The sequence below is a fragment of the Crinia signifera genome, chromosome 2, assembly GCF_055691185.1.
Source record: "Crinia signifera chromosome 2, ASM5569118v1, whole genome shotgun sequence".
Lineage (NCBI taxonomy): Eukaryota > Metazoa > Chordata > Amphibia > Anura > Myobatrachidae > Crinia > Crinia signifera.
In genome coordinates, this window is record NC_139218.1 from 131,671,083 (window position 1) to 131,695,145 (window position 24,063).

Consider the following 24,063-nt stretch of genomic DNA (forward strand, 5'->3'; position numbering starts at 1 on the left):
GCATAACACACAACCAGTACAATTACTACAATATAAGTATAAGTATATATTATATAATATAAACCCCTCACACAAACCCCTCTGCAGTCTGCACAGCACAAACCGTTCTGCACTACACAAACCCCTCTGCTGAGTCTGCACTGCACTGCCACAAAGTCAAACCCCTCTACACTGCACAACACCCCTCTACACACTGCACAAACCCCTCTAGTCTGCACTGCACAACACCCCTCTGAGTCTGCACAGCACAACACCCCTCTGTCTGCACTTTCACTGCAGCCCTCTGCACAACACCCCTATGCACAGTAATGATGATTGATGTGACAAGTGATTGATGACAGTTCAAGTTCAACACCCCAGTGCACAACACCAGCCCAGACCCGCCACGAGCAGATCTGTGCACAGCTGGAAGCGTGACTGAAATGGCGGCAAATTCTCGGGATGCCAAGCTTTTATAGACTCTGCGTCTTGCGAGAATCTGGCACCAGATTCCTGCGAATGGCCGTGCTCGGGTTTCCAAACAAAGCCGGAAACTCGCAAGAGTGGCTCGCGGGCCGTCGTTGTTCGGATCGGTTTGGATTCCACGGAATCCTAACAGCTCATCTCTAGTAGTAACCACCCCCACCGGCGATGAGTTCGAGAACTGCTCAAATGGTGAAGAATCCTCTTCTGAATTCAGTACGGAATTTCTTTTCCTCACTACATGCCTACGTGTCCTAAGTACTGTATAGGCCTGTTCCATATGATTCCCAATCCTGTATTTGAACATATTAATCATATCACCTCTCAATCTCCATTTCTCCAGTGAAAACATATTCAACATGTTTAACCTATTTTTGTATTCTAGTGATTGAAGACTTTTTACTAGCTTAGTCATCCTTTTCTGTACCTGTTCCAATTAATTTATGTCCTTTTTAAGGTGCGGTGCCCAGAACTGAACACAGTATTCCAAGTGTGGTCTCACCAATGCACATTGGCATCCCTTGAATCCATTCCCATTTTAATGCATGTCAGTGTCCGGTTTACTTTTGCTGCTGCACTTGAGCAGTGTGCATTATTACCCAATTTTTCATTAGATGACCCCAAGTCCTTCTCTATAGCAGAATTCCCTATAATTACTCCATAAAGCCTAAGTAGCTTGTTCATTTTTGTTCCCATAATGAATTACTTTACATTTATCAATGTGAAACTGCATTTTCCACCTTTCCATTTTAATTAAATCATCAGAAATATCCATTCGCAGACAGGGAGAAATCATTCGATGGTCGGCGACCATCGATTGATTTCTCCAACGCTTGCACTTCAGAGACAACTATATGGTGTCTCTAAACTGCGGGCGCCCTGTGTGAGGACAGGGCAGGCAGCTGATATCAGGTGAGTGTTAAGGTTTAAGCATAAGAAAACCCGTGAGTTTATGATAGAAAAACTCTAAATTCGGGTGACTCTAGAGCACCTTGTGCTAGTTACAATTCAAGTAACAGAATTATGTGAAACACATTTGACCTCTCAGAGTTGGAAGCAGATCCAGCTAGAGGTAAATGCCATGTTGTATGCAGCAGGGTAAACTAGTATGCATTTCCCTACATAAATCTATTAGAACATTTAGAACACACACACACACACAAGTTGCACATTGACCCTGAAGTGACTCATAATTGTGAATGAGCACAGTTGAGTTTGTATTGGTGATACAGAGCATTTGAGCCCAAGTTTGTTAGTAAGGAGGTCAGCCAATTTGCTGTTCTACACGAGCCTGGCATTTGAAGTGATCAACAGCTGTAGTGATGTATACTGGAGCTGAAAGGGAATTAGATGCAGTGTATTGTTTAACCCCTTCCCGACATTTGACGTACATTTACGTCATGGCCGGGATGTACTTCCCGACACATGGCGTAAATGTACGTCATGACTTTAAAGTACCACCGCGTCAAGAGACGCGGTGACAGAGGGACGATGTCTGCTGTCCCTGACAGCAGACATCTTCCCTCATTGCCCAGGGGGGGCAGCGATACCCCCCCCGTTCGGCGATCGCTGTGATTGGCTGTTCAATGTGAACAGCCAATTACAGCGTTTTCTGTGTACCGGCGAATAACGTTCGCCGGTGACACAGGGATCGGTGGTGATTGGTGCTGTAAAGTACAGCACCAATCACCACCGGGTGTAAGGGTGACACTGGTGTCACCCCACCTGCCCCCAAAAGGCTGTGATTGGTCCGTCGGACCGACGGACCAATCACAGCCATTTCACCTCAGATGAAATAACGGAGACAGCCCTGCAGCCGCCATTCCGGTCAGGAACAGCGTGCAGAGCGGTCTCCGTGCCCATCTGTGCCCTATACTGACCTGATCGTTGGTGGCATCCGTGCTGCCAGCTCCTGGTGTGACTTCCTTGTGACTTCCTTGTGTTGCTGCTGCTGCTGCAGCAGCGTCATTGTGGCAGAGATTTAAATTGTGTGCTATTATTTTGTGCTACAATTTTGTATCTGCTCCCCCCTGCTGCCCCCCTTTTGTGCTGATCACTATAAACTAAGTGATCAGCACCTTTTTTTGGGGTGCAGGTTTTTTTTTTTTATATATATACCCTGTCAGGTTGCACCCACAGTTGTGTGCCTGCTGCCCCTCACTGCTAATCAGTGTTGCATCACTGTGTTGCATCACAGTGTTGCATCACTGATCAGCAGGTTTTTTTTTTTTTGGAGAGTGCTGTGGGGTTTTGTTTTTACACCCACGGTGCTTTTGTGGGTGTCCTGTGGCTGCTGAGCGCTGATCAGTGAGAGTGCTGTGTTTTTTTTTTTTTTAAATTGTTTTTACACCCACGGTGCTTTTGTGGGTGTCCTGTGGCCGCTGAGCGCTGATCAGTGACGTACATCACTGAACAGCATTTTTGGCACAGGGTTGATATAATTTTTTTTCAGCAGTTTTTTTTAATTGTTTTTTTTTTGGAGAGTGCTGTGTTTTTTTTTTTTTTAATTGTTTTTACACCCACATTGCTTTTGTGGGTGTCCTGTGGCCGCTGAGCGCTGATCAGTGACGTACATCACTGAACAGCATTTTTGGCACAGGGTTGATATAATTTTTTTTCTGCAGTTTTTTTTAATTGTTTTTTTTTTGGAGAGTGCTGTGGTTTTTTTTTTTTTAAATAGTTTTTACACCCACGGTGCTTTTGTGGGTGTCCTGTGCCCGCTGAGCGCTGATCAGTGACGGACGTTACTGACCAACATCTGTGCTCAATTTTTGGCGCAGGAGCTTTTTTTTTTTCTTTTAAACGTACACGTGTTAAAGCACTACATACACACTACATACCCCCCGTGTTGAAATAAAGTTTGTACCCCCCCCCTACACTATACACGTGTTGAAACACTACACTTAAAAATAATAAAAATGTCCCAATCATCGCAAAGACTGTTTTCAGCGGAGGAGGCATATGCCCTTCTTGCCTCTGACACTGACACAGCCAGTGAAGTAAGCGATGAATTGGCATTTGTCTTAAGCTCCTCTTCCTCCTCTAGTGATGAGGGACCCCCTCAAAGACGCCCCCGTAGATCAGCTGAGACCCCCCCCCCAATGATTGATCCCGTATGGACCCCACCACCAGACAATTTTGAGCCCCAGGTTCCTGAGTTTTTGGCCAACCCAGGAATCCAATTTGATAGTACAGGCCTCAAAGAAATTGACTTTTTCAAAGTCTTTTTCTCTGATGATTTTATAAATTTAATGGTGGACCAAAGTAATTTATATGCCCAGCAGTTTATTGCCCAAAACCCCACGTCATCATTTGCTAGGTGGACCCCTGTAGATGCAGTAGAGATGATGACGTTTTGGGGTCTGGTGTTACATATGGGCATAGTTAAAAAGCCAGAAATTAGGCAATATTGGAGTACAGATGTTCTGTACAGCACCCCACTTCATCGTATGGCCATGACCCGGTCTCGTTTTGAGACGATCCTTAAATTTTTGCATTACAACGATAATGCACAGTGCCCACCCAGAGATGATCCCACCTTTGACCGGCTATTCAAAGTCAGGCCGGTCATTGATCATTTCAGCGCCAAATTTGCTGAGATGTACATCCCCCAAAAATTCATTTGTGTAGACGAGTCACTTATACATTTTAAAGGAAGGGTTAAATTCCGCCAGTACCTTCCCAATAAGAGGGCAAGGTATGGCATAAAAATGTATAAGCTGTGCAAAAGTACCTCAGTTTACACCCACAGGTTTAGGGTATATGAAGGGAAGGACACAAGAATTGAACCGCCAGAATGCCCCCCCTCCCTCGTAGGTGTTAGTGGAAAGATTGTCTGGGATTTAGTGCACCCCTTCCTGGATAAAGGTTATCACCTCTATGTGGATAACTTTTACACCAGCATCCCCCTGTTTAAGGCCCTTGGTTCAAGAGGTACAGCAGCTTGCGGTACTGTGCGCAAGAACCAAAGAGGCCTCCCAAAAACGCACGTTGCCCAATTACTGAGAAAGGGTGAAAGCAGGGGAATATGCACCGAAAATATGTTGTTGGTCAAATATAAGGACAAGAGGGATGTCCTTATACTGACAACAATTCACGGAGACAGTACCACCTCCGTCCCTGTACGAGATTCCAGTACCCACACCTCAAAACCTATTTGTATCCTAGATTACAATAAGTACATGGGCGGAGTGGATCTTTCAGATCAGGTACTGAAGCCATACAGTGCCCTGCGGAAAACAAAAATATGGTACAAGAAGCTGGCCGTGTATATCATCCAGATGGCACTGTATAACGCTTAAGTACTATTCCATTCTACCAGCCAGACAGGGACATTTATGCACTTTCAAGAGGAAGTCATAAAGGGCCTAATATTTGGGAACCAGCAGGCAGAGGGCCCCAGTACTTCTAGTACTGGCCCCAGTACTTCTAGTACTGGCCCCCGTATTGTATCAGGGCAGCATTTTCCAAACGAAATCCCCTCCACTGGAAAAAAGGGCAGGACACAAAAAAGGTGCAAAGTTTGCTATAAAAAGGGAATACAAAAGCAAACTATTTTCCACTGTAAAACTTGCCCCGACAAACCCGGCCTATGTATGAAGGAGTGCCTTAAAATATACCACACATCTATGGATTATTAGGTTCATCATTTCACCGTGCTTTGGGGGTCTTGCTAATGCGATATAGCACCCACCATTCATTCCACCAGAATCTGTGCTGCAAAATCCAAAAATCACTCCTTCCCTTCTGAGTCCTGCCATGCACCCAAATGGTATTTTTTGGTCACATATGAGGCATTGCCGTACTCGGGAGAAATTGGGGCACAGATTTTGGGGTGCTTTGTCTCCTTCATTCCTTGTGAAAATGAAAAATTTTGAGCCAGAACTGCATTTTTGTGTAAAAAAATGTAATTTTTCATTTTCACAGCCCAGTTGTACCACAATTGGTGAAACCCCTGGGGGTTTGAAATGTACACTATACCCCTAGATGAATTTCCTGAGGGGTGTAGTTTGCAAAATGGGGTCACTTGTGGGGGGGTTCCACTGTATTGGTGCTTCGGGGGTCTTGCTAATGCAACATAGCACCCACCATTCATTCCACCAGAATGTGTGCTGCAAAATCCAAATATCACTCCTTCCCTTCTGAGTCCTGCCATTTTTGGTCACATATGAGGCATTACCGTACTCGGGAGAAATTGGGGCACAGATTTTGGGGTGCTTTGTCTCCTTCATTCCTTGTGAAAATGAAAAATTTTGAGCCAGAACTGCATTTTTGTGTAAAAAAATGTAATTTTTCATTTTCACAGCCCAGTTGTACCACAATTGGTGAAACCCCTGGGGGTTTGAAATGTACACTATACCCCTAGATGAATTTCCTGAGGGGTGTAGTTTGCAAAATGGGGTCACTTGTGGGGGGGGTTCCACTGTATTGGTGCTTCGGGGGTCCTGCTAATGCAACATAGCACCCACCATTCATTCCACCAGAATGTGTGCTGCAAAATCCAAATATCACTCCTTCCCTTCTGAGTCCTGCCATTTTTGGTCACATATGAGGCATTGCCGTACTCGGGAGAAATTGGGGCACAGATTTTGGGGTGCTTTGTCTCCTTCATTCCTTGTGAAAATGAAAAATTTTGAGCCAGAACTGCATTTTTGTGTAAAATAATGTAATTTTTCATTTTCACAGCCTAGTTGTACCACAATTGGTGAAACCCCTGGGGGTTTGAAATGTACACTATACCCCTAGATGAATTCCCTGAGGGGTGTAGTTTGCAAAATGGGGTCACTTGTGGGGGGGTTCCACTGTATTGGTGCTTCGGGGGTCTTGCTAATGCAACATAGCACCCACCATTCATTCCACCAGAATGTGTGCTGCAAAATCCAAATATCACTCCTTCCCTTCTGAGTCCTGCCATTTTTGGTCACATATGAGGCATTACCGTACTCGGGAGAAATTGGGGCACAGATTTTGGGGTGCTTTGTCTCCTTCATTCCTTGTGAAAATGAAAAATTTTGAGCCAGAACTGCATTTTTGTGTAAAAAAATGTAATTTTTCATTTTCACAGCCCAGTTGTACCACAATTGGTGAAACCCCTGGGGGTTTGAAATGTACACTATACCCCTAGATGAATTCCCTGAGGGGTGTAGTTTGCAAAATGGGGTCACTTGTGGGGGGGTTCCACTGTATTGGTGCTTCGGGGGTCTTGCTAATGCAACATAGCACCCACCATTCATTCCACCAGAATGTGTGCTGCAAAATCCAAATATCACTCCTTCCCTTCTGAGTCCTGCCATGCACCCAAATGGTATTTTTTGGTCACATATGAGGCATTGCCGTACTCGGGAGAAATTGGGGCACAGATTTTGGGGTGCTTTGTCTCCTTCATTCCTTGTGAAAATGAAAAATTTTGAGCCAGAACTGCATTTTTGTGTAAAAAAATGTAATTTTTCATTTTCACAGCCCAGTTGTACCACAATTGGTGAAACCCCTGGGGGTTAGAAATGTACACTATACCCCTAGATGAATTCCCTGAGGGGTGTAGTTTGCAAAATGGGGTCACTTGTGGTGGGGGTTCCACTGTATTGGTGCTTCGGGGGTCTTGATAATGCGACATAGCACCCACCATTCATTCCACCAGAATCTGTGCTGCAAAATCCAAAAATCACTCCTTCCCTTCTGAGTCCTGCCATGCACCCAAATGGTATTTTTTGGTCACATATGAGGCATTGCCGTACTCGGGAGAAATTGGGGCACAGATTTTGGGGTGCTTTGTCTCCTTCATTCCTTGTGAAAATGAAAAATTTTGAGCCAGAACTGCATTTTTGTGTAAAAAAATTTAATTTTTCATTTTCACAGCCCAGTTGTACCACAATTGGTGAAACCCCTGGGGGTTTGAAATGTACACTATACCCCTAGATGAATTCCCTGAGGGGTGTAGTTTGCAAAATGGGGTCACTTGTGGGGGGGGTTCCTAACTTTTAGCATCTTATGGTGCCTAGAAACCTACATGGTGCCTAAAAAATAATCTCATAAAAAGGAGGCTCCAAAATCAAGTAGGTGCTCCTTCTATTATGAAGCCTGTGGTTTGGTCAACGTGCACACTAGGGCCACATATAGGATATTTATGAAAACAAAAGAATTGGGGGAATCAATTTTTAGTCACATTTCTCTAGTAAAATCTACTGTGTTCCTTAGAAAAATGTATTAAAATTGAAAATCTGCTAAAAAAATGAAATTTTGAAATTTCACCTACACTTTGTTTTAATTCCTGTGAAACACCTAAAGGGTTAACAAACTTCCAAAATGCTGTTTTGAATACTGTGAGGGGTGCAGTTTTTGAAATGGCATCATTTATGGGGGTGTCTCACATACAAGTCCCTCAAAGTCACATCAGAACTGAACTGGTCCCTAAAAAAAATCAGTGTTTGAAATTTTCTTGAAAATTTGAGAATTTGCTATTCATATTTTAAGCCTCCTAGTGTCCAAAAAAATTAAAAGGAGGTTGAAATAATGATGGAAACATAAAGTAGACATATGGTCTATGTTAGTTATTAACTATTTTGAGTGGTATGATTATTTGTCTCACAAGCAGAAAATTTAACATTTTGAAAATTGCTAAATTTTCAATTTTTTTACGACATTTTGGTATTTTTCACAAAAAAACACAGACTGTATCGACCAAAATTTACCACTAACTTGAAGTACAATGGAGCTTATTCTGATCGGAGCGGCCAAACGTGCGTACGTTCGCCATTAACGTACGCTAGCCGTACGCGGCCGTTAGGGTTAGGTCCACCCACAAATCAGCCGCTTACGTACGGGCAGAAATAACGCAGAAGGGGAGTGGCGTACAAATGAGCGTACGGCAACGTACGCGGACGGCTCAGCCTTGCACTCCGACAACAGGCGTACAACTGAGCGTACGGCGCCGTTTACGGACGTCTTTCGTCCGTCTTCCCACCGACTTCTTGCGTAGATCTGAGCGTACGCCAGCTTGCACGGACGGGTCCCTATTGTTTTCAATGGAAAACACAGCTTGTCACCGCTCGTGAGAGTGAGCGTACGTCCGTGTACGCTGCCATACCCTTCACATATATGGACCTGCAAATCTTGCCTTTCAACTACAATTCTGACAATTGATTAATTAATCTATTTGTTAATCTATTATTGTTTTCTATTAACTCAATTGTCTACCTTAATAAAGACCTAATAAAACAACATTTGAACCCTCATTACATGTATATTTGTTATGTTCTAATGTGGCATTTTAATCACTATCTATGTGTCCCCATATTGCTGTTACTTTTAAATCAAGTTATGTTGGTGTTTCAGTATATGTACTAAATTATGTCCATAATTACTTTGTCCACAATGTGTAACATGTATACCTACCCTGATGTTATGTGTGATGTTTTAATCAAACAACATTAAACATTCATGCATTTTCACTATGTGTTATTTTACTCAAAAACACACACATTCACACATCAATCATTACCCCTCACCTCAAATTACAAGTATAACTTACAGTACACATCTGTATGTACCTACCCTTACAAGCCCTCTAACATATTTGTGATTAAAAACACAGGCAATTTCGAACTGTACATAAACTTTTATTTATAACACAAATAATAAGGGGGGGGGGGGATAAAAAAAAATTAAATGCGGGCCTCCAGAAGGCCAAACAGGATCTGGAGGTACAGGAGGGTGAGAACGATCTCCCGCATTAGGGCTGCCACCTCCTCCTGCTGCTGTTCAGTGTCTGTAGTGAAGGGATACAAAAAAAAATTAATTAATATATAACATACACAAATGTTTGTTGTATTTGTACATAATAAAAAGTTCAGAGTTATGTGTGAAGGCCACATACATTTTTAAACTACATTGAAGATGAGTCTGCTGTAAACACAGTACTAAAAAATAATATGTTAACACACACATACTGTACATAGTAAATAACATTAATTCAATTACTCCTTCTTGAATGTATGTATGCTGAGACCCAATTGGTAGTTTGGTTTTGGGGGACTGTCCTCTAACCTCACAATTAGGCTGTGCTATTTAAGGGTTATGACATTGTTGTGGCTTAAGCACTCCTTACTATTTTAAATTTAGGACATTGCTGTACAAATTATAGGCCTACAGCTATGTTTGTAAAGCATGCATCCGCATGGCCTCACACACTATTAACAAAACAATCTCTACATTTATGTTGCACATCATGCTGGGAACTGGAGTTACCCAACACCTGGAGCCATATTACTACCACACCACTAATGTCGGATATCTCATTGGATGTACTGTTATGTCAATTATTCAAGGGGTGAGGCATGGCCACACTCAAAAAAACCACCAAGGGGACCCTTGTTCCTGGAGAAGGACAGGACACACCCAGGGGCGTAACTAGGTTTTCAGCGCCCCCCCCGCCGGATGTTTTTTCGGCGCCCCCCCCCTGCCGCCGCCCGCCACCCGCCACCCGCCACCCCCCCACCTAACCTGACCCCCCTTCTCACACTTACCTGTCCCCGCAGTCTGCATCTCGCCCGGCTCTCTGCCGGGACCTGCCTGACGTCACGGTCCCGGCCGGCTCCTGCAATGAAAACTGACTCTTAGAAAATGGCTGCCCCCATACTGCAGACAGAAAACTGTCTGCAGTATGGGGGCAGCCATTTTATAATAGTCAGTTTTCATTGCAGCAGGAGCCGGCCGGGACCGTGACGTCAGGCAGGTCCCGGCAGAGAGCCGGGCGAGACGAAGACCACAGGTAACTATACCTCCGCAGCCCCCCCGGCGGCGCCCCCAATTTCTCTGCGCCCCCCCGCCACCGTGGGGGCTGCGGAGGTATAGTTACGCCACTGGACACACCTCATGGTCACCCTGCAGTGATATGTTGCAACTAATGTTGATGTTGGATACACATATGTGGTTGTTGTGATTGTTTATGTGTAGAAATGTGTAGGTAAACATTAGACACATTATTTACTTACGGCTACTTGAGCCATCCTGGTCGCCGCTGGTTGGCTGTGCGGTGGTTGGGGGGATCAGGAGCAAGGGGGATGGGATGGGAATTTGGATAGAGGTAGTGGGTGTGAGTGGGGATTGGAGAGGTTTGGGGGTGGGTGGTGGAGAGGTGTAGGGGGGTAGGAAATGGGGTGGGGAGGGGGTGGGGGTGGGGGAGGGGGTTGGGGAGGGGGTGGGGGTGGGGGTTGGGGAGGGGGTAGGGGAAGGGGATGGGGAAATTGTGTGGGCCCAAGCTTGAGCCATTGTCTCGGCCTCCTCTTCCTCCTCCTCCTCTTCCTCCTTCTCCTCTTCCTCCTTCTCCTCTTCCTCCTCCTCTTCTTCCTCCTCCTCCTCTTCCTCCTTCTCCTCTTCCTCCTTCTCCTCTTCCTCCTCCTCTTCTTCCTCCTCCTCCTCTTCCTCCTCCTCTTCCTCCTCCTCTTCTTCCTCCTCCTCTTCCTCCTTCTCCTCTTCCTCCTCCTCTTCTTCCTCCTCCTCCTCTTCCTCCTCCAGGGCTGCCTGCTCCTGGGCTGCCTGGTCCCGGGCTGCCTGCTCCCGGGCTTCCATGCGTGCCCTTGCCCGTGCTGAAATGTTCATGTTGATGACATCGAAATCGAAGATTGGGTTGCATAAAAAAGGGGGAAAGAAAAATTCACATTAGTCATGCTCATAACCTTCCAAATTATCATTGCTGTTATATTTCAGACATTTATCATGCAAACTAATTGATATGCTACACCCAAAAACTGAGCAACTACTTAAACCCCCCCTATACACCCCCTATACACCCCCTATACACCCCCTATACACCCCATATACACCCCCTATACACCCCCTATACACCCCATATACACCCCATATACACCCCCTATACACCCCCTATACACCCCATATACACCCCCTATACACCCACATACTCAGGAACATATTTATAAAAAGTACAGAAAACATTCGCAAAAAAAACGCAGGCATACTAGTAAATAAAAACTTACATCGGGCAATATGGCGGCGAAGTGAGCAAAGCAACACTGGCTGCCGCCGGCGCAGGTCAGACCAGCGCCGCTCAAGTTGTCCCAGGTTCCTATCCACGCCGGTCCGGGCGAAAATTAGCCGGCGGGCAGCATTATATGCCCGCCGCCTGTCATTATTTGACACATAAGGGCCCCTGGGCCCCAGGCGGCGGTCCATGACCTCAACCAAGGCCAATAGCTCCTGGGTAGAAAACGCCCTAGCCCTGGTTGAAGTCATGGTGGCAATGGCGCAGTTATTAATTGCAGGTACATATATCACTTTTGGTGCTTGCTGATTGGTGTAAAAAATTGTTTGTTTGGTATTAACTTTATTAATCCTTCTTACATGAACAAACTGGATGCGAATAGAAACTTACGCGGACCGTTCCGATATACACAGACCAAAACCAACAGCATGCATTCAATGTATAGAGAGGAACTGTATATACAGTGTGCGAAAAATAATACACGCAAGCGTCTACTTACAAGTACGCTGCTTAAAGGGGGGCACAATACACCGTTTTCCATGGAGAGACGTACTGTATATACAGTGTGCGGAAATTAATACACGCAAGCGTCTACTTACAAGTACGCTGCTTAAAGGGGGGCACAATACACCGTTTTCCATGGAGAGACGTACTGTATATACAGTGTGCGGAAATTAATACACGCAAGCGTCTACTTACAAGTACGCTGCTTAAAGGGGGGCACAATACACCGTTTTCCATGGAGAGACGTACTGTATATACAGTGTGCGGAAATTAATACACGCAAGCGTCTACTTACAAGTACGCTGCTTAAAGGGGGGCACAATACACCGTTTTCCATGGAGAGACGTACTGTATATACAGTGTGCGGAAATTAATACACGCAAGCGTCTACTTACAAGTACGCTGCTTAAAGGGGGGCACAATACACCGTTTTCCATGGAGAGACGTACTGTATATACAGTGTGCGAAAATTAATACACGCAAGCGTCTACTTACAAATACGCTGCTTAAAGGGGCACAATGCAACATGTTGGTGTATGACAATTTCAGACTCATTACATATGTAAGGAAAGCATTATAACGATGTTTTGAAATGTGACTCACAAAGCATACACGAACTCCAACAGATACCAGCTGACAACACTCATCATTGGAATGACAGGTGCACACATTTCACGATGCAGAACACAATGCTCCACAACCTGTGTATGTGCATATACAGGTGATTGATCAGGTGCGCGGAGACCTGCGTAATTTAAGCGGCAGTTATCGGCGGGAAATATCGGCGTAAATTAGCAAGTCATTTGCGGGAAAAATATACGCCCCCTTGTTCATGGCGGGAGATTAACATATAAATATTCAGTCAGATGCAGGCCACAATTGCTGCAAACATGTCTAGTTCAGACGATTCCGCAGCTGAGGACGCTCTCCAGAGAGCCAGAGCAGAATCCTTGCTGGAAAGGTTGAGGCAGAGGGAGCAGGAGAGGACAAGGAGGACCCAAGGCCAAGCGGGCCCCTCAGTAGCAGGCCCTGTTCAACCTCCACCAGCTCCACAAGGGCCAAGCAACCAGCCAGAACAAGAGGTTGCATCTCTCCAAACAGGTGTGACCCAGCAGGTGCATGGTGAGAGAACTGGGGCCACCAGAAAACGTGCTGCAACATCTAGGGTGAGGACTGAGCAGGATACCACCACCAGAAAGAGAAACCCTGCATTTGTAGAGGCCGAAATGCGAATTCTAGTGCCCAGGGCACGCGAATGGATTGAATTGGCAACCAGGAAGCCTAGTGCCAGTGCAAGGAGAAACCTTTGGGAGAAGATCACAGAGGAAGTGAACCAGGTGGCACCAGTGGTCAGAAATTGGGACGCGGTGAAGAAAAGGTTAGTGTGTTTGTCAGGGCAATTTTTCAGCAGTCTCCAGCAGGAACTGAGGCCCTTATTCTAGTTCACTCTTTCTGCCCAAATATTTCTTAGATGGACAAAACCATGTGCACTGCAGGTGAGGCAGGTGTTACTTGTGCAGAGATAATCAGATTTGGGTGGGGTTTTACACCTGCCTCACCTGCAGTGCACATGGTTTTGTCCATCAAAGAAATATTTGGGCAGAAAGAGTGAACTAGAATAAGGGCCTCAGTTCCTGCTGGAGACTGCTGAAAAATTGCCCTGGTCTTTGTCCCCCTGATGTCATATGTGTGTACAAATGTTACATGTATGTTTTGAGACTAATAGAAAGGTGTGTTTGTAGATAGTGCTACACTTCAATGTCACATGTGAACACAACCATGTCTAATAACCCACATTGATATATGAAACATGCACCATTGGTGTGATGTGAGGTTATGGGCACAGTTCTGCTCATGTGAAGTATGTGATGGGACAAGAGAAAGTGTGTTTTTGAAAGAGTTGTTGTAACATGTTCCATATGATGCTACTGAAACAAGAATGACCAAACTGTGCACATGTAGCTGGTGAGAAACTACACATCCCAGTATGCCATTCCATAGTTAAATTACTCCATAATAACCACATTGTCAAGCTATGGTGGAATGTGTAGTTTCACACCAGGTGGAGGTGCCTAATTTGGCCATGGATGATGTCATTTCTGCATAGTGATGTATGTATGTGCATTTAGTGGCCTAATGAATGAGATGAGACACTGAAATGCCTCCTAATTGAGACATGAATGTGTGTGTGGGACACATATGGCAAAAAAACATAAGAGCACCCACACTAGGAAATGTCACGTAGCTAGGGGTACCACATAGTCCCTTTAATTCCGGACACATATTAATTACACAGGTTCTGTGGCTGGCTGACTTCAAGACTCCACTTCACCTAATTTTAAACTGCCACAGAACCTGTGTAATTAACATGTGTCCGGAATTTAAGGGACTAGGTGGTAACCCTACACGTAGCACAGTGGTGCACATATCTCATGGTGATATTTGTATTTTTAAACTTGTAGGTGGACTGACTTCAAAAGTACACTGAAGAGGAAGATGACTGACCGGTACAACCACAGCATGTCCACCGGGAGAGGTCCTATGCCTGACCATTTGGAGTATACCCCCCTGGAGCAGGACTCCTTGGACGTGATTGATGTGGGGGAGATCAGGGGGATCTCCAATATGGACAGTGAGCTCCCGGCGGAGGTCTTTGCTGCTGCTTTTGATGGTAAGTCACAGTAATGCATTGTATTTAGAAAGATATTTTTTATTGCGTATGTGATGGTGACATTGTTTTCAATTCTTATCCTAGAAGAAGCAGAAACCCAGGATGTACCGGCAGCATCTTCCTCTGCAGAGCCACAGGTGGAGCAAGTGGCCCATCCTCCACCAAGAAGACACCCCCAGCCCCAGCCACAGGAGACATGGGAAGAGAGCATGATGGTGACGCTGGAGAGGATCGAGCAGCAAGGGGTGGATGCTGTGATCCGTCAGCAGCAGGTGGCGGAATTTCTGGCGGAGTGGAAGGCCACAAACAGGCTGCAGTGTGAGGCCTTGACCCGCATTAACGACACTCTGGCGGCTGGCATAGTAAGCATTGGCCAACACCTCAGCCGCCAGAATGAACTTCTTGCGGAGCAGCTGTCCACCGCCAGGTCCCTAAGGGACAATCCCCCATCTGCTGCCCCACCCCAAGCTGCTCCCCAACCTTCCACCTCTGCTGACCCTCCTGTGTCGACTAGGGGAAGACGCCGCAAGGCAGCTGAGCCAAAGGCCCCTGTCCCCAAGGCCCCATCTAAAAGGGGGAAAAAAGGGCCCAAATAATGAGACCTGGTTCACTTCCTCTGTGGTTGGACCCCAAATGTTTAAATTGCACTGGACATCCGCTTCCTGAGTTGGCCATCTATCCATTTGCGTGCCATGGGCATGAAAGTTCGTATTTTGACCTCTACAAATGCAGGATAAATTTGTGGTGGTGTGTATCTTGCTTAGTATTCACCCTGGTTGTTGCCAGAGGCGGAACTACCATTGGTGCAGCAGGTGCATTGCACCGGGGCCCCTGAGGACTAAGCGGGCCCACTACTGCCTACACCAGCAGCTTGTATCTCTGTCACTCACTGTTGTGGGGCCCAAATTGTACTTTTGCACCTGGGCCCACCACTCACAAGTTCCGCCACTGGTTGTTGCAGTACGTATTCTGGTGTCCCCATTTCTTTCACCATTGCATTTGCAGGGTAACACATGTTTGGAGATATGCAACCTCTTGTTCTGGCTGTTTTATTATTTGTGTGTCTATTTTATTTGTTTATTTGATTTCTCACATTAAAGTGTGAAATAAGCTGTGATGCTGAACAGCAAATAAATTTATTTTACAAATTAAATCAAAATTGTGGTATGTGTCATTTCTTGTGTGAAACAAATACTAGATTTATGTGTACTTACTGACCAGGGTATTTTTGAACATTTGTGGAAGTGTGGTCGAAGTTTCCCATGTGTAACCCTCTCCATGGCCATTCCCATGTTCCTATCCAACTTTTCCCTGCTAATTAGTTTGTGTCAGCACATGTGCAGAGCAACTTAATAGGTGAGAAAGCAGTTTGTGTGCAGGTGAGGTAGCTCCTACAGTAGTAGGTAAAAGCAGGTCCAGAACAATGCTTTCCTCATGGAGTGGGTGAGGCAGACAAACAAGGGTGAAAAGGTACATTTGTGTAGGAATGCATATGTGTCCTCCCTAAAAAAAGATGTGTGAATGGGCCAAACATGATAAATTAGCTTGTGAACAAACATGCATAACTTTTTAAATATATATGATTTTACAGTGTCATAAGCAGATGTAGGAATCCTTTGTTAGAGAGATGAGAGTGCAATAATGTGATTGGTGGCATCTTACATCCAGAGTGTAGTCAAATCCAAATCATAGCAGATGAGATAGTGGTACAGGTCATTATTTTGGGTACTATACAAAGATTGTGTGCAAAATAGTGGTCATGGGCTTCAAACATTGCTGAAACATCCTTTGTAGGTGTTAGATGTGGTTTATGTTATTGTATCATAAATACACAACCTATGTTTGTATTAGAGTGAACACGTTGACACATGTCGACTTGTGTAGATTGAGTGTGCTACTGCGTAAAGTCTATGAAAGCTTGTAGTGAATGTGTCTAACTGTTTAGCAAATACCTACCTTAGCGTATATAAGCAGGTCTTAAAAAGATTCTTACCTTAAATTAAACAAACCTTTAAATGTGGAGAAGTATAGAAACATAAGCTTCCAATGTGTTTGCGTGCTGTGTGTGTGGCTTGCCGGCAGTGAAATAATGGTTTGGACTTAATAGACTGCAGCATTGCTTATTACATTCAGGTGTATGTGTTTGAGTAGGAATCAGCGTTAATTAGCAAACTCAGGCGCACGCTGGCATGCGGTATCTGTAGGGGTGGTTTGAGCTGGCGGTTGGCGGCCGCCTGTTTTGTGTCCGAAATGAACGGTGCCTTAGTCGATCGTGCGGTAGTAGCACCGCTCATTTTTGGTGCACACCCCCGTGTACGCCCATATTTACGCCCATTTTCCCTCATTATTTCGGCCGCTCCCCTCTTCACGCCCCTATGCCGCCCCCAATACCGTACACTCGCGTACAGATTTTTTCGCACGTAGAGACCCCGTCCGTAAGCGTTGGTGAGTGGTCGCGCCTGCGCATTAGCGAATGTACGCATGCGCAGATCATAAAAAACACCGGAACGTACGCGTACGGCCCGGCCGCACCAACCAGAATAAGGCCCAATGTGTCACGAGAAAACAATCTCAAAATTACTGGGATAAGTAAAAGCAAAAAAAAGTTATCCCCACTTAAGTGATACATGTCAGATTTGAAAAAAAAGGGCTCTGTCAGGAAGGCAAAAACAGGCTGCGGCGGTAAGGGGTTAAAACTCCACTACAAAGTAATATGGGTCTGTAATCATTATCCACACAAGCACAGACATTGGCAGATTTATCAAGCTCGTATCCGTGATTCTCAAATTTGTTCAAAATTCTCCACTTGGATGAGCAATCAAACAGCCTGTATAACATCTCTATTCTGACCTACACAAGCTACTACTGTTTCATATACCATATATTAAACATATTTTAAAACAAGACACTTCATGGTTGCTGATATCTGGCCTTTTTATTTTTTTACAATTTGTGTATCCATTTTTATTCTAATTCATATATCTTAATCAATAACTTAATTGTAAGTGAACCCAAATAATGTTTTTAATATGCAGCAATATATAATGACCTTACATTTCCTTTGATGTCAGAGTATTGCTTCCATACATATGACTAAGGGTCTGAGTCAGAGTTGATTGCTGATCTGCAAACTTGCAGATGCCTGTAAATACTTAACTGCCGCCCAGTGCAAACCCGCTGTGTAAATCTACGTTTAAATATCAACATTTTTGCAAGCTGCACTATCTTGTCCTACATCCATATGCAATTCCCTCACCATTGAATGATTTTCCCAGTCTGTGCAAATATGAGTAAGCCTGACCCTTCCACAACTGGGCACACCTGTGTTTTTTTTGGACACTCCCTGAAAATGGCCGGTTACTACCCCCAAATGCCAACTTTTTGTCAGGCAAATTGTGAAGGGATTGCGATCAGATTTTTCACTATTTTTGTCGCTATTTGGCCTCACGTGCTTGCACATGCGCAGTCATTCCATTATCAATAGGATTGCAAATTCACACAATAGTGTTCTACTCTGAATAACCGGTAATACACTGGTCTGTCATTTTTTGAGGTTAAGGTTTTCATGGTGATCTTTTATATTTAGTGCATGGTGAATTCAAAAATATTCAAAAATATAACTAATTTGACTCTCCATCAGTTTTTTGGTTGGCCTCTCAAAAGTTATGTTTTGGTTTATAAATGACATAATAGTTTGGACAATGTGTATCATTTCAAATCAAATCAGTTGCACAGTATATATATATATATATATATATATATATATATATATATATATATATATATATATATATACAGTATATATATATATATATATATATATATATATAAATATATATATATATATATATATTCTTCGTGTAGCTGGCACTCTCATATCATCAATGATTAATAGCTGGGGTGTCACTCCATGGTCCTCACCAAACGATTAGTCCAATAGCAATATATAAACTGTATTGGAGACACTCACCAGTCTTGTAGCAACATCATGTATACAGTACTTAATCAGGCAGCATGGGAAACATAAAGAGGGTTGATGTTTCTGTCTACCTCTAGGATCATTGTCAGGAGCTCTTGACAAAGGTCCTAAAGGTGGACCGAAACGTTGACCCTATTTATGTTTGCCATGCTGCCTGATTAAATATACATGATGTTGCTACAAGACTGGTGAGTGTCTCCAATACAGTTTATATATAACGCACGCCGGGACCCGTGGCGAGGCGGGCCTGCCTTCACATTGTCTTCATGTATATAAGGTGAGCTTGGTACTTGTGAGTTATCCGGGCTGCCGATTTTGTCCTTAAGTTTGGTTAACTTAAGGACACCCGACCGCCGCGATGCCCGCGATTTAGCCCCAAATCGGGGGCATCGCGTCGGTCGTGGCCGTTATAAGGGGCCGCGACGCGATGCCCACGATTTCCCATAGACAGTAATGTTAAAAGACACGATGGACCCGATTTCCCATAGACAGTAATGTTAAAAGACGCGATGGACCCGATTTCCCATAGACAGCAATGTTAAAATAAAATGACAATGTGAAATTGGGCAATATGTTTTTAAAAAAAATGTTTCATGGCCCCCCACCACCGTTAACGCCACCCCGCTATTGACGCCAACCCGAAGCGTGGCGAGCGCAGCGAGCCCGCGAGGGGCGGCGGTACGTGTCCTCCGACCTTTTCATGCCCTACTATCCACTAGGACGTGGAGTGAGAATAGAATAGTGTGGCGAGCGCAGCGAGCCACCGAGCCCGAAGCGTGGCGAGCGGACGCGGACACCTGTGAAGCCCGCAAGGGCACGCGGATACCTGTGAAGGTGTCCGCGTCCCCTCGCGGGGCTCGCTGCGCTCGCCACGCTTCGGGCTCGGTGGCTCGCTGCGCTCGCCACACTATTCTATTCTCACTCCACGCCCTAGTGGATAGTAGGGCATGAAAAGGTCGGAGGACGCGTACCGCCGCCCCTCGCGGGCTCGCTGCGCTCGCCACGCTTCGGGTTGGCGTCAATAGCGGGGTGGCGTTAACGGTGGTGGGGGGCCATGAAACATTTTTTTTTAAAACATATCCAATGTGAAATGGCCATATTGGCCAATTTCACATTGTCATTTTATTTTAACATTGCTGTCTATGGGAAATCGGGTCCATCGCGTCTTTTAACATTACTGTCTATGGGAAATCGGGTCGGAAATCGGGTCCATCGTGTCTTTTAACATTACTGTCTATGGGAAATCGTGGGCATCGCGTCGCGGCTCCTTATAACGCCCACGACCGACGCGATGCCCACGATTTCGGGCGCGATGAAAAAATCGGCAGCCCGGATAACTCACAAGTACCGATTTAATAGATATAAAATATCCACGGTACAGTCAATCAGTACTCGTACCGTTTTAAAAACAGCAGTGGGCTGGTTACCACATGATGTATATATAACAAGCCAGGCAAGCCTCCTACCACCATCCGTGGCAACTGCAGCACGACACGGAACCTCACCGAACACTCTGTGAGGGAAGCGGTGTACCGACAGGCTGGAGAGGATCAGATGCGGCAGGGGATTCCCGACAGACACAGAGCTCGCCGTCACCAAGGCCCGCCCTAACGCGCTTCGTAATCCACTTCGTCAGAGGGCGTGCCTGGTGGCCGGCAGCTCCAGACTAAAAAGGACACAGTGACCAATGAGAACAGAGTATGCACGTATCTGCACCAGCACATACGATACTGGTCTTACAAAGAAATGACCGCACATGATTTACATAATAAACGTACAGGTGTAAAAGAGAACTATCGTATCTAGTTTTCAACCAGATTATAGCTTAAAAGCACATTTCTTTAGAAGCAGGTAATATGCGCAATCCAGTGTTGTCCAACTTAAAACAAAGAAAGGCTTTTTTTTTTTTTTTTTGGATATGGGCAATTTGTTTCCGACAGCCTCTAGGTCGGCAGTTAATAGAAAAATTATATATATGTGAAATTAGATCAGTCGACACAGCAGGTAGATCTCCACTGTCATCACATAGTGTCCAGAGAGACAAAAATATAAAAATATAGGGCTCATTTGCGATTTTTTTTGCACCAATAGTCGACAGGGCTACTGTATGTCGACATTTTTATTTTATTTTTTATTTTATTTTTTACTTTTTTTGAAAAAAGGGGGCATTATTTAATTCTATGGGACACACTTATGATTGTGCACATTTCACAATATATTTATGTACAGACACGTGCATAACATATAATAAAACATTTATACACTTAAAAACAAATACACTTAAAAACTGATAATTTGACCGAAATAAATGGACATAGCAGTACACTAAAGAGCGAGCAAACATGAAAAAACAGGAGAGCACAAGGCATAATGTATTGAAGGTGATTTATTTATTTTATTTTATTTATTTTTTTAGCCCATTCACAATTTGCTTGTTTTGGGTAAACAAAAATTATTATGCAGGGGAAAGAATATATACTTATTTGTTTATGAACGGGGTGATCTCATATCCCTCATTCAGGCCCTTATTCTGATCGGTGCGGCCCGATCAGAATATGCGGCCAGGACCGTGCAGGCGAATCCCCGCCTTCCATACGGATCGCTACCTCCGTCCGTACGCGGATATGTGGCGGTCCGCATGAAAGTGGACGGGGATACGCCTCCTCCATCTTGGGAGCAGCCCCTGCATTCGATGGTCGCCGAACATCGAATGCAGGGCCGCACGCTCCACCAGCTCCCGCCACCCTAGACCACACGGACACTTGTCCGTATGAAATCATGTATGGGGGCGGGCAGATGACATCCGGCGATGTCAGATGCCCGCCCCCTACTCAAGCGTCACGGCTTCATTACCATTCATACGCCCCGCGTTTGCATGGGAACGCCCATGAAACGCGGGGCGTATGCATAGGGTAATGAGGCTAAGTAGCCCTTCACGCCCCTCTCCGCCCCCTGTGCGGCGTGTAAAGAATACGTGCGGCGAAACCGCTTGCACATGCGCAGAGTGACCTCTGCACATGCGCAGTCCAAAACTATCGGCGGGACGACCGCATGCGGAGAAATCCGCACCGATCAGAATAAGGGCCCATGTCCCTCCGGGACTAAGGTATTTAGGGTGAGGATCCAGTATGTCTCGCGTCTTAACAGAGCGCGATCTCGATCACCCCCTCTTTTATTTTGGGGTACCATTTCGATACCTCTTACTTTAAGGCCTGCTGGGTTACAACTATGTTGATTTTTAAAATGCCTGGGCACGCTGTGATTGGTGATGCCGTGCTTAATATTCCTGATGTGCTCCAGGATACGTGTTTTAAGGCATCGTTTGGTTTTACCAACGTATTTGTAACCACAGGTGCACATCAACAGGTAAATAATATAATTTGAGTTACAATTTATAAAATGACCAATTTTAAAGGGTGTAGTTTCTGGTCCAAAGCAGGAACCCTTTTGGATGAAAGGGCAGATTTTACATCTTCCACAGGGGAAGCACCCTTTAAGAGTGAGAAAGGATGAAGTCACAACAGGATCATTAGGTGCCATTGGTTCTAGTTGACTCTTAGAAACCCATGCACCAATGGTTTTAGCTCTAGTGTAAACAATTTTGGGGGTGTCTTGGAGGAGGGGGCCTAAGAGCGGATCACATTTAAGTACATGCCAGTGTTTTTTTAGCATCTTGGCAATTTTGCGCTCCCCATCATTATATTTGGTAATAAATAAACAATCATGTTTGTTGTTGTCTTCCTCCCCTCTCTCCTTGTATTGTAACACATCATCCCTCGGCAGGGTCCTTGCCCTCTCAAGTGCTTGTTTAACCACTCTAGGGGGATAGCCCCTTTCCCTGAACCTTTCCAGATAGATGGAGGCCTGGTCATCAAACATTTCCATACTGGTGCAGTTCCTCCGCAACCTGAGGAACTGCGAATATGGAATGTTGTCTTTCCAGGGCCTAAAGTGGCAGCTTTCATATTCCAAGTAGCTATTGCTGTCTACACTTTTAAAAAAAGTATAGGTTTCCACACCTGGAATTGCAGGGAAGATTTCCACGCACAAAATTAAATCCAAAAACTCTCTTTTTTTTTACTGAAAATTGGATGTAAATTTAAGATTGAAAGAGTTTACATTCAAATCCAGCATGAATTGGTCAAATTCTGTCCTGTCACCCCTCCAAATTAAGATAATATCGTCAATAAAGCGACGAAAAAAACAAATTTTATGGGCCCATATATATATATATATATATATATATATATATATATATATATATATACACAGCTAAAGTAATTGGCGTTGTCAAACACATTATCCCACATGAATGGATTCTGCACTGCACCTGTGGAGACAGTGGCATGACTAGATACATGTGGGCCCCATAGCAATACTTTGTAAGGGCCCCTATTTATCACCTAATACTGAAAAAAATGTATACAGCATATGATACTTTGATAGGCAAAGTGGCCCCCTCTTAGCTCTGGTGCCCATTGCAACTGCACCCCCTGCACCTATGGTAGTAACACCCTTGTGTGAAGAAGTACTTGCAAAGGTCCCCTCAGTTAGGTAGAGTGGAGCATGATTTGCAAGAAGCATTAGAGAACTGTACATAACTCGTACTTGCCTACCTGACTCTCTCCATTAGGTACAAAATTCCCTGCCCCTGGACTTCCCTGGTAATGTATGATTGCCATCACCTGTGGTGAAACACCTTTCTTACCAAATACCTAGCTCCTCATAGATGATGGCAATCATATATTACCAGGGAAGTTGGAGAACAGAGCATTTTCTCAGTCATGGAGAGGGTAAGGTAGGCAAGTATGACAAAATCAAAGTACTGAATTCTATTTTATTAGTATGATTGTCTGTTTTCTTCATCCTGAATGCACAAACAAGAATTACTACATTAGATGTAATGGGTGCTGCAACTGGACTAGGATAACACCTTTGTACATTTTTTCTTTAATACCAATGTTTGAAATTTGCAATCAATTGATTTACAGTTGCAGTTTTTCTTACAATACAAATTATTATATGTATCTTATCATCAATGCTGCTGTCAGAGGAGCCCACACCGCTATAGGGACCCTTTCCTGTCAGAACTAGCGGAGGTCAATAACACAGCTGCAGGTCCAGGTAGCCAAGTACACAGTGAGCTTAATTTCTGATACCCTGTGGAAGCAGGGGTTGGCCGATGGTGACAACCCCCATCCCTATTACAACTCCTTCTGACTCCCATCTGCCTGCATGCACAGCTACACGCTGTCCAGCACACACTCCAATTGAGTGGCTCCACACCAGCTGGACCTGCCTGTTTGTCAGATCAGCAGTGATGAGAGAGAGGAGCAGGAAAGATTGCACTGGGAAAAGATGACTGACTTATTCAGGCCTCTGACCCAGCCGTTGCCCTGAAGATCTTCAGCCCACCCCTCCCAGTGCCCCTTTTCCCCCAGAGTACAGGTG